Genomic DNA, 13,088 nt, shown 5'->3' with positions numbered 1-13,088 from the left:
TTTTTGCAAGATATCACATTCCCTTATGGTTGGTACTTGGAAATATTACAGCCAAACCTTTAACTAAACAAGAGAAAACGTTAACTTTCACTGAAGTTAGAACACTGTAGCATGAAAAAATTCTTCCATAAAAGAACTTGGTGTTAACAATCAGTTTGTATGGCTAAAGCTATAATGGTCCGATACTGGTGGCTTGGACAAATGAGCAGTTTCTTGAGGACGGTGAGTACATAATTTCAGTTCGATCTCTCAGAAACTTAGTGTTAGTTAGCATGTAACGAAAAACAGACGGACACGGCCAAAATCGAAAAAGTTAGTTTTCTCCATCTCTGCGACATTGTGATCTACGCGGTATACGTATTATACGTAAAATATGACAGTTCGAAAACCTACAGATGTCATTTGACTTCTAACCTATAAATCACAATTCTTTGGCTTTGCTGTCTAAAACCAAAACGGTAATTAATAAAATCCATTAATTCTGCTTCTTTTAGACAGTTTATGGTCCATCAATTATGATTGGGTCTAATTTCAAGCAACTACAAGCAGATTCAGTGACTTGGTAGGCTTCACGCCCACCCAATATTAATTAATTATCCGCAAAAATTCTGCGCTCACTTCATATACACAGCAGATAATAGCTTGAACCCGGATCTCCTAGTGTGTGCTACTGGTGCGCTTTTCCATAAGCAAAGTAATATATAATTTCGTTCTTCAATACAAAAAGTTAAAAATTATATAATCTCAAGCCGCTTTGGTGCTTCACATTACGTAGTTTCGACGAGTTGTAGCCGAATAATGCTACAAGCAATCATAAATAGACGTAATGAGAAAAGAGAAAAAATTTCTTTGTCAGCGATTTTGGGTTTTCTACTTTTTTCCGCCTTTTTTCGCAAGACACAACGACGGCGTTCATTTTCTCCAAGTCACTGTTCGTTGTCTGGAATAAATAACTTGTGTTGCTACCTATTGTTTGCTAGATGGATGAGCGTTTAAATAGGTTGTGCTGCTTGTCGGTTCGCTGTTTTTATACTATTCTGCTTTAAGTTTCTGTTGTTGTTTGTTTTTTGTGTTTCAACACTCACACTATATACACATTGTTGTTTATTTGAAGTGTTGCTGCGCCTCTTGCTTTACAGTCTGCCGTTGTTGCACATAATTTATGCCGACAGGTGATACTTTTCGGTGATTCTACGATGCTAGAATGCCATCTTTCTTAACACGTACAAGCTTTTTACAACAACAACAACACACACGTCTGGTAACACATTGTTTTCTGCGCACACTCCCCCACACTAGCGGTAAAACTATCAGCGCATACCCGCACTCGGGCTTGTAAAGCTGACTATTAGTTCTTGTTATTGCATATATTGGTGCTGTAACGGCACTATGTTTTTTGGAAAGCATTTTCCCAATTTTTATTCTGTTTGTGTATTTGTTTTTTCAACTTTTTTATTTGATTTTTGTTTTGTTTTTTCCGCCTTTGTATCTTGTTTCATCGTAATTTTTGCATAACTGACAGCTGACATTTGGCAGTTGACAGTTGACAGCATAGCAAACAGCGCAGCCGAAGTTGAAGGCAAAACCGAGCCAAGTGCGCGAAGCATGAAGTCAGAAAGCAATTATACATATGTATGTATGTACATATATATAAAATAGTAAATAGTATATCTACATATGGACATATAAATATAGTTTAAAAAATAACGAAGGCGACATTAGCTAAAGGGCAATAATAAGTACACGCATAAGCGACTGTGCGTGTCACAAAATTGGCATACATTCTTCGAAAACTTAAAAATGTAATTCTAATTTCTTCGCATTTCCGCGAGTTCGACTATCTCTAGTGATTTAAAATTTCGAAAATGAATTTCTTTAAGTTTAAGTTTAACTATAAGTATAAGTATAAGTATAAGTATAAGTATAAGTATAAGTATAAGTATAAGTATAAGTATAAGTATAAGTATAAGTATAAGTATAAGTATAAGTATAAGTATAAGTATAAGTATAAGTATAAGTATAAGTATAAGTATAAGTATAAGTATAAGTATAAGTATAAGTATAAGTATAAGTATAAGTATAAGTATAAGTATAAGTATAAGTATAAGTATAAGTATAAGTATAAGTATATAAGTATAAGTATAAGTATAAGTATAAGTATAAGTATAAGTATAAGTATAAGTATAAGTATAAGTATAAGTATAAGTATAAGTATAAGTATAAGTATAAGTATAAGTATAAGTATAAGTATAAGTATAAGTATAAGTATAAGTATAAGTATAAGTATAAGTATAAGTATAAGTATAAGTATAAGTATAAGTATAAGTATAAGTATAAGTATAAGTATAAGTATAAGTATAAGTATAAGTATAAGTATAAGTAATAAGTATAAGTATAAGTATAAGTATAAGTATAAGTATAAGTATAAGTATAAGTATAAGTATAAGTATAAGTATAAGTATAAGTATAAGTATAAGTATAAGTATAAGTATAAGTATAAGTATAAGTATAAGTATAAGTATAAGTATAAGTATAAGTATAAGTATAAGTATAAGTATAAGTATAAGTATTAGTATTAGTATTAGTATTAGTATATACATATATATATATAAGTATAAGTATAAGTATAATTGTAGTTTTCCCTTTGCTCATAAACAATTTTTCTTTAAATCCGAATGAGAATAAGTATAACTATACAACGAACCAAAAATGACGATTTTACATATGGCTCAAGCAGCCCACGACTTCCGGTCTTAGATCAAGTATACTCTGGCTAGCCAAAAAAGCATGCGTTTGAATGCAAGCTATAGTTTATCTTGTTTCATCGTATAGTGAAAAGGCGAAACATTCCTCCCCAGGGTTGTGTGCTGGGTTTGGGATCCGCTACATAAAATGTACCCCCAATGAAAAGAGGAAACAGCCTCGGATGAGATCCCTCTCTTTTGAAAAACAGGCAATAAAAAATATTACTTTTCTCACTATAGTGAATTTTTTCACAAATTTTATTTAACATTACTTTCATTACATCACAACTTTCACTTCCTGTTTAAAAGATTTAAAAAGTATTAGTAAAAGTAAAATAAGCCTTCCAACTACTTAAGCGTTTGCATTATTTTTTTAAATTTCTATTTTAGACTTGAAAAAAATCAGACCACGAGATGTTTAAAATTGGCGTGATTGATGATCTTGGTGACTGAATATTAATAGTTTATACAGCTGTGCATATAGGCTTGTATATATATACATATATAGTATATGAACATATATTACTAACTATTAATATTTCTGGTATTTATTTTGCAAAATGTAACCAAAAATAATAAAAAGTTTACGAGTATATAATATATAAAAATAGAAAATGTTTAAGTGAAAGGAAACCCGAATTCAAAAAAACTTTTGAAAGTGAATTAAATTTAGAAAGGAAACAAATATATGTCAAATTGCGGTAAGCATTAATAAAAACCTCCAAAATTTACTTGCTGATTATTTAGAGCTGAAAAGTTCAGAAAGGTGACCCTGCAAGTCACAGCTACCTGAAACTCGATTACATTGTAAGAATTAGAATGGAAAATAATTCAAATACACGCTGCAACATATTAGCTTTATGCTTAAGAAAGGAATAAAAGGCAAAACATGTACACAAGAGTTTCGCTTAGTTTTGTCAATTCGACCGTAAGGAACGCATAGAAACCTGAGCAGCAATTTCTGATAGCGCTAACGGGTAACGGGTAATTTAACCAATAATATTGGCACTAACGGGTAACTAACCTTTAATTTAACCGATAGTTGGCTTGCAGTGCAGAAAATATACTAGGCACAATATAAATTCACTTAAACTAAATGTCAGCGAAAAAAACTTCGAAAGGAGTGGTTCAATTGCAAGTGAAATGAAGTGTTCCAAAAGCGCATTATTTTCTTTAAAATATTCATTCATCGGTGCTTTAACCTCCTTTTTCTGCCATCACTGTACTTGATGTTTATATAATGCATTTGTATCTCTCACTTAACATTCAACTTGCTAAAATTAGATGAAATGTATTTCACCGAGTGATTATCACCTGCTGCTTTAGGAAAACCGCCAAACAATGCAGTAATAAATTACGTTGAGACCCTCTTCATTTCAAGAAGGTGAAATATATCAAAGTGATGAATTCACAGAAGAGCGCTACAGTTATACATAATATACATAAGTATAGTGAAGTATGAGTGTGTGTATTTATTTCACTGAGTTTATTAATTAATCGCTACTTTTACATGCGATTTTCACATAGTTAGTCATTTATGAGATATCAGCCACCAACGCAAATTACGGAAGTGCTGACATAAGTGAATCTCTTTGTTGTTTTACAACAACGATTCAATCTTTCGTATAATTAAATTGCACCTTGGCAACTAAAACAAAACAATAATATCAAGTGTATATGAATCTGTTCGTCAGTATATACTTATGTATAAATATATATTTATAAACCGGTCGAGAATTAAAGACAGGCGCGTTGTACGCAAGTTAAAACATTTAGACTGATAAACAGCATTTTAGTAATTTATTAGAATTTAGGAACTGTAATCTGGAAAGTGGCGCCTAAAAAAGCCATAAAATACAGTGGGTGTTCGAGTTTATAGGGTTAAGTATGATTATTAAATTTAGAATATTATAACTTTATCTATATATTTTCGATCAAAATAGTAGTGATTTTTGGTAACCTTTTTATAGGTAACTTTTTTATAAGGAGATTTTTACTATTTTTTATTATTTAATTTATCCCTTTTTATACTCTGAAGAGTGAATATTGAGTAAGCCACGAATTTTATAATACCCAGAAGGAAATGTCAGACTCTTCGAAGAATATATGAAGTAGATACCATACAAAAGATCATGATCGTAACTGATCTGTCTCTATATACACGTACTAGTTCCTCAGGTTTTGAGATATCGATTTGAAATTTTGCCTATATCCTTTTCTGCCTAAGAAACTTCTCATTTGTCGGCCCTCTATGGCATATAGCGTCAGATCAGCTAGATCGGATCACTATACCATCGACCTACCATACAAACCGAATGGCCAAAATCTAGTTATTATAAAGAAATCTTTTTTTCTTGACAAGATATTTTCCTGATATTTAGCGCCGTTAGCTGCTAAAGGCAACGGCCTAATCCCTGTAAAAATTGTTCAGATCGAAACACTATAACGTACAGCTGCCATACAAACTTACCGAAAGAAAATTATATCTCATGAATAAGTTGTCTCACAGCAGTGAAAAGTGTCTTGTGAGGGTCAGGTCTAGCCATAAAAAAACATGGATTCAACTTTAGAGGCATCTTACTGATGTGCTCTCGGCACATCTATAGCTCCATAAGAAAACTCTATATAAGCATAGTATAAATGTATATAATATACATTATATACATATTTTCCAATTTTCTATTCCATCACTTTCCTCATTCACTGTATCATTAAATTGAATATTATGCGGAAATCTCACTAAACTTATGAATAAATAAATTAAATATTATTTATCGTTTATTGTCTTTGCTGATTTCATTTCAAATCGCTACTTACTATATTGTTTACGGTATTCAATTATGCAACTAAAATCAGTTTAACGATTTATTTATTTATTTTACCAATTTCATTAAATAGACTACTAGATATTTTGGCGAACGAAAAAGTATAAAATGCAGTGACAAACAATATTACAAGCAAACACAGCGTATACACGTATACATATAAGTATGTATTTGTACAACAGAAGCGGCCATAAACGGAAATATGCAAATGATTAATAATAAATTTTGTGTTTTTGAAATTGTTATCGCCAATGTATTCTCGCTAATTTCAGCTGCTTAAAATTTTTCGCATTAGCATCGTTTGTCGACATAAACATACTAATATGGCGAGCATTTATTTGTTTTTAATATACTTGATAGCTCTTAATTTATAATGAATTGTATTCGCTGCATTTATTGTTGTTTCGACTTGGCTTTTGTTTTTGTTGTTATTTGTTATTATTAGCGAGTTGAAATTGTGGTATGCTTGAAAATTAGAATTTAATTGATTTTCTAATACCATAAAATTGGCAGATTACGAACAGTTCAGAAATTTTACGCCGAACGCGTGGCAAAAGGGCGCCAGGGAGCGCTTAACCGAGGAGAAAAGTATGTGTTTGCATTTCTGTGTGAATGTGCGTTGGGTAATATATCAAAGTGAGAAATCCTATTAGAGGTGAATTTTAATATAACGTGGTGAAATACAATAGGAAGTAATAAATTTCACTATAAAGTGGTAAATCTCGATACGTACTGGTGGATTTCAATTTTGGAAAACAGCTTTTGAGGAATTATTTTATTTTTCAAAGAGTTGAAATTCAATATGAAGTAATCAACTTCGATGTGAAGTGGTGAATTTCGTTATGAAGTGGTCAATTTCGGTATTAGGTGGTGAATTTCGAAACGAAATGATGGATTTTGATATAAAACAGATTATTTGAGGTAGTATTTTTTAAAAGTGGTGAATTTTGATATGAAGTGGTGAATTTCATGATGAAATGGTGGATTTTAATATAAAAGAAATTATATGAGGTATTATTTTATTTTTTAAAATGTAGTACATATCGATGTGAATTTCGATATGAAATGAAGGATTGATATGAAAGAGATTCTTTGAAGTATTATTTTATTTTTTAAAGTGGTGAAATTCGATAACAAATGGTGAATTTCGACATAAAGTGGGGAGTTTCGATACAAAACAGTGAATTTGTATATTAAAAATAGATTATTTTCGGTTATATTATAGGGTTTAATCAAATTTCTGGATATAAAATTATCGATTCGTTATTTGATGTACCAAAAACTAACTAAAAACTCTTATCTTGAGTCTAGGTTAACCAAATTATCTATACTACTACCCAACTATACATCCCGGCATATTAAAATAACATTATACTCATTGAAAACAGCTAATTTAACTACAATAGTTTTCGCTCGTGCAACTATTATATGCTAAACAATCTTTCTTGCTCATCTAAAGCACATCTCAAGAAATCCGGCGAGTAATCACTGTTATTTAAATAAATTTATAACTCTTCTAAAGATTTTTTAGAATCCTGGCTACTTTAATTTTGACGAAAACTAAGCTTTTTTCTAAATTCGACTTCGGAGAAAACTTTCTAACTTCAATTGCTCGAGGACCGTATTCTCGAGAGCATTGAAAAAACTCATCTGCTCCTTATCTCTGGCTTTGAGTTCTTTCATGATTAGATTGATTTAGGTGCTTGGCAACACCGGAATTTCAAGATGGATGAGCTTGCTAGAGCAATTACTTGAGATTCATTAGCTGCATAATGAGAACGGATAAAATCTACACTGGCTTTTGTGGTTCACACTTAATGGCTGGACCTCAAGTAAGCTCGGTAAACCCTAGTTAGATACCAGGAAAGTCCTTCTGTCCGAAAGTAAATCGTAAGCGGTCTAGAGAGCTCTAAGCCTTCAGTAAGGTTCACCTTTCGATGGTTATGGGAGTTATAATTGAACACTGCCAAGCGGGCTGCCTGGAAAAGTGCGAGATAGCACAATCTCAACAGTTCCCTCTGAATTGTTCGGCAGTAGCCAAATTAAGGCTGAAATACCTAATCGGCAAACCCTGGTTAGATACCAGGAAGAAGAAGAAGCCCAGAGTAAATATTACGAGGACGAGAACTACTCGCCCTCAGTAAGTTTCAAGAGTGTCCTCTCGGACACCGACCAATGAGGCTCCTTTTATATTTAAAGAAAGAATTTAATAAATTGTACTCACCTTATAAATTTTCCTGCAATAGAAATGCAGCTGATACACGAATACGCCTTCTAAACATTATTATTTTTGTCGCAGAATTTTTTTTTTGAAAACACCACTCAAAATAATTAGTTTTAGTTTTTTTCACTAATTATTTTTTATATGTTTTATATGCCTTTTTTGGCACAGTAAAGTTCTGTACACAATTTTTATTTTTTATTTTTTCAAAGTAGGTTTCAGCCGTTGCATTTACAGATACAATTTTAGTAATATTCATACATTTGAACAATCTCTAACATTTATTTTCATTTTTACAAACACTTTTTCGATTTTTTTCCGCGTGCAAACTGCTCATTTCATTGTTTTCTCAATTAATTAGTTTCAATTTTCTTTACTAATATTGCTCATATCAATTATTCAAATATTTTTATTGAAAATTTGTTGTTTTTTCCACTTTAAACTGTTGGAAAATGCATACACACACACATCCGAAAAGCGACAGTTAGTGGGGATCTCACAGAATATCAACAGCAGACTTGCAAATTATCACAAGAGAGAGACGATGTTCACACATTTTTTCTGCAAAGAGAATAAAAACAACAAACATTTAGAAATTTTGCGTTGAGTTTTGCATAAATTTTTAAAATTAATTATAAACCTATTAATAATGGACAGCCAAATTGCCAACACGAAATTAGTTAACCATAAAAATGAGAACAAAGCAATCGCAAGTAAGGCAACAATAACAATAAAAAAGCGTAAAAATAAAAACTCAAACACAAAAGGGGATAACTGCACGCGATTTTGTTGTGTTGGTGGAACGAGAAACATTGCGCTGCTTTGCCCCTTAGCAACAAGTAGACTAGCGCGCGAGCGGTCAGTCAGCCAGTCGGTCGGTTATTTGACCACAAAGTACACGTAGTGCCGTACAGCTGTTCACTGAACTGTTTCAACTCGCCGAGTACAAAGCGAAATTTACAAAAAAAAAAAAACAAAAAAAAAATAAAACAAAATTACAAAAATAAAAGCAAATATTACAAAAATAAAAACAAAAACTACAAACTAAAAACTGAAATTACAAAAACTACAAAAAAGGCAAAAAAATACGCAAAACAATTGGCACATTCAGAACATAAATAAATTAGAGGCACCAAATGTACTGCACATAACTGTACGTATATACTATCTACACACACATTCAGGGATATGCACACACCCGCATATACACCCAGCGCAAAAGTAATTACTGAAAACGCGCGTTGGCTCGATTTTTACGCTGGTCAACTTTCAACGAAGGCTGTCTGTCATTTTTATGGTGCTCAATGCGAGACTGACTGACACCGACCATGTACATGATATATATGTATGAATGTATGCATAAAAGTATTTTCTCCTATTATTTCTAATTGAGGAGACATTAACGTCAAATTAGAGCAAAAGCACTTTTGGTGAAATAGTGTGTGTCGTGTGAGTGAGTATTATTCCGGTAAGCTTGAGTTCGAAACTCGATCGAAATTAAATACAAAAAACTAAGGAAATTCTGCATAAAGAGAGATCTAGCAGGTAGAACGCCACTTTTGAGGTTATGTACTACTTCTTAAAACCATCTTTTAATATTAGTAATAAATTTGGTGAACCTTGGTGGGTTCTATTATAGAAAACATTAATTTAAAATACCGGAGGAGACTACGAAACGTTACCTCTGTTTGACACTAACAACTATAGATATAGTATTTACTGCTTAGAATTCCAAGTATAACTCTAAAGGAAGTCCCGAACCCAATGTTGGTGACCATTAAAACCGTTATTTCTAATTTGGAAGGGAGTTATGTATATTTATATTCTAATATATAATATGTACGCATGATATGCCTGGATTTTTCAACTTCGACTTTAGAGTTACTTTTTGTTAAGAATTTGCTTTGCAAGATGGATTTTTCCTTGTAGAAGACTGTCGATACTTTAAACAGCGTTTTCGAAGACCCTATTTTTTGGAAAGCAATTTTTATTTCCGAAATTTTTTTTCTCGCAAAGGAAATTAGAATTTCTAGGGCAGAAATTTTACGAATTTAAGTTTGGAACCAACTTTTTTTGAAACTTGTTTTGCAGACAAAAGCGATTATCTGAAAAATTTACGAAATGGACAAATTTTTAATTTCTTAAAATATTTTGGTATAACAGTAAAAAAAACAAAACTTTAATATTAAAAAATTTTTGAAATTCATTACTACAAAAATAGTAAAACTTTGGTTGAAACTTGAACAATATTTAATTTCAATACGAAGGATTATATAATTTTTAATACTAAAAATGGTTAAATTTTGCCAAAAATTTTAACTTCAACACTACAAAAATTTAAAAGTTTTAGTCAAAACTTAACAAAAAAATTTATTTCAATACTAAAAAATATTTTGTACAAGTTTGAATAATTTAATAATTATTTTTATTTTAATTTCCTATACATTTAACAATTTTGGCTAAAACTTCATTTAACTTTTGCAAAATAAAATATCGGTAATTCTCTAATTCAAAATTTTATTAAAAAACATTAGAAAATATTTCAAAAAAAAAAATTGCTGCATACCATTTAGAAACTGTTTAATTAAAATATTTTTCATAATTATTATTTCCCTTTTGCCAAAACTTTTCTTGTTAATTTTGAAAAATTTTATTTTCACAGAGAGAAACTTTTTGGTGAGACAAGAAAAAGCTGGGCAGATTTGGTTATCGAAATATTAAACTTTATAATTTCAATATTACAAAAAAATAATTAAAAAGTTGTTGAAAACTTGAAAAAATATTAGTTTCAATACTAAAATAAAACATTTTAAAAAAGTTTGAAAAAATTACTACTTTTTTTATTTCCTAAACATTTAATATTTAATATATTTGTGTACTACAAATGGTTTGAATAGAAGAATTAATCAATTTTATTTTTCCTTCACAATCTTGGAAACAAAATTAATTCCGACCAGCATGACACTCATATATAAAGTTAATACGGTCGCAAAGGGTTAAACCTTTCCCTTAGCCTCCATGTACTTAATATCAAGAACTGTTTTTTCGAACTTCCGGGTGACTTTATACCGTATTTTATTTATAACAGTGTACATCGAGTGAAGACTCGCCTTAGGCTAAATATAACTAACCGGTTTTATGTACCTGAAGGTACTTTCCTGGCTTTAGTTACAAGTCGCCAGATTATTAAATGGTGGATTATACCCGAACTTTGCTCTTTCTTACTTGTTTTTAAATGTTTTACTAAATAAAAAAGCATTGCTGATTCCTGATTCATTTTCAACTAAAAACTAAACATTTGAAATACAATACTTTTAGATTTTTTTATGGAAATTAATTTTTGAAATTTCTCATTTCCATAATAAGCCAAAACTTTAAAGCATCAGCATCAAGCATAATTTTTTTTTTAAATATTTTAACAATTTATGAAATATTTTTATTTAAATAGTTTAAAATATTTCAATTTTTCCGAATTTTTTTTGTTTTCAAATGTTTAAAATTTTTCGAACTCAAGTTTTTAAGTATTTATAGTATGTTCAAATATTTCTAATTTTTTGTTTTGTCAAGCTCATTAATTTCGCATTTAAAAATTTTTCACTGTCAAAATTAATTTTTCCCAGTTATTTTCTACAATTTTTTATTTTTGCTTTCAAAATGTATTTTTAAAAAATTTTAACCCATTTTTTAATACATATTTAAACAATTTTTGAAAAAAAAATTTGCACCAAAAATAATTTATGCCAAATATCAGAAAAACCTTTGGAAAATCATCAATTGCTTACTATGGTTGCTTTAGAAAACAAAATATTTCAGTGTTCTTGCAGCTTTCTGTATGTATGGCTGCTTATGTGCGTGCTTGTCCACCCATGCGAGTGTCAAGTAGTCATGTGTTCACTAATTTTTTTCGTGACATGAACATATTAATTCTGCACGCGGACAGGCCTCTTTTACTCCTCCATGCCAACAAAGTGCCGTTTGCTTGTAGCTGGCAACAAAAGTACACATTGCTTCTGTTGTTGTATATTGACTGTAGTTATAAATACACTGCCTAGATATTTGATATTTGTATTTGATGGATATTTTTATTTTTTTTTGTGGACATTTTTATATTGTTGTTGCTTTTTGTGTTGCCTTATTTCTGCTGACAGCAAACAAAATTAATTGCATGTTAGCAAAAAATGTTTAAAAACATGTGCAAACATGAGCATGAACATCAAATGGCAAATGGAAGCGTGTAGATAAACGTGCCGCGCCATTGTAATTATTAGACAGAAATGGAGATTAAAGAAATCGATGGCGGTCGATGGCCGTCGATCGCAATAGTTGTCAAATAAAGTTATTGCACTGTTGAGCAATATTTGCGTAGTTTTTCAATTGAAAAAAAAAATTAATAAAAATAACGGGAATTAAATTAAATTATTACCAAAATTTCCATGAAAATTGTAATTAAATTCACCAATTATTATTCCTATTATTCATTAATTTATAATAGCTTAGTTAATACCTTTAATATAGGGTGTGATCTTGGGAGTATAGAATTCACCAAAAAACTAGCTGTCAAAATAAACACATGCTTTTGACATTTCTGTTCAATATACTCTGACGAATTACCATATGTGGACTTACACCTCAATAAAGTTTAAAATTACTAATAGGGGTTAAATTCCCATCGACCCGATGTCCAAGAGTATCTCCGTATAGCCTATGAGGAAAACTTTTCAGCTTAAAATTAACTCAAATCTAAAAACCAAAAAATACTATTATTACTGAAATACATAGATGAATGCAAGCTACCAAATGCTAAAGTTTTACGAACTGTTGCGGACCTAAGTTCGTGGGTTACCGAAATCCCAATGAGCAGCCAACTGACCAAGAGCACAGCACAAATTCTGGAATCCAGCAACAAAATAGGACCACGATTTTAACAAACGATTTTGAAACTTTGAATGCAAGTGTATATTTCGCAGAAATGGTTTTCAGGGTAATATCTCAGTTCCCTCCGTACCGTTATAACTATGGCAGGTCTTCAATTACGTTTGATGCCACGTCGTTATTAGGTTGGCGGTACAGGTTCAGTTGATTTAAATCCTGACAAGGTATGCCGAGGTGATTTGAAACATTCGTCATGACGGACTAAGAAAAGATGAAAGTCAGTACAATACATAAAACAAAATTAGGTGCCCAGCTACTCGAACTAAAGAAAGGAGAAAAACAGAAACCCGGGCACCAAAATCAGGCGTCCAGCTACTCGAACTGAAGAAAGGTGAAAAACAAAAACCATAGCACCATAATGTGCTT

The 13,088-nt window shown here is 30.9% G+C and overlaps 1 protein-coding gene across 3 annotated transcripts in view; it reads right to left on the bottom strand.

The window, feature by feature from the left end:
- LOC126751974 (uncharacterized) overlaps window positions 1-13,088 on the bottom strand; it is a 297,586-nt gene that overhangs the window by 254,808 nt on the left and 29,690 nt on the right. For all 3 annotated transcript variants that reach the window (XM_050462481.1, XM_050462483.1, XM_050462482.1), the window contains exon 2: window positions 7,794-8,351. The gene's annotated coding sequence lies outside the window, so the exon portion shown is untranslated. The remainder of the gene's footprint in view (window positions 1-7,793; window positions 8,352-13,088) is intronic.

This window comes from Bactrocera neohumeralis, chromosome 3 (genome assembly GCF_024586455.1).
Source record: "Bactrocera neohumeralis isolate Rockhampton chromosome 3, APGP_CSIRO_Bneo_wtdbg2-racon-allhic-juicebox.fasta_v2, whole genome shotgun sequence".
NCBI lineage: Eukaryota > Metazoa > Arthropoda > Insecta > Diptera > Tephritidae > Bactrocera > Bactrocera neohumeralis.
Note: the sequence above shows the minus strand (reverse complement) of the source record. Positions and strands in the feature narration are given on the sequence as shown.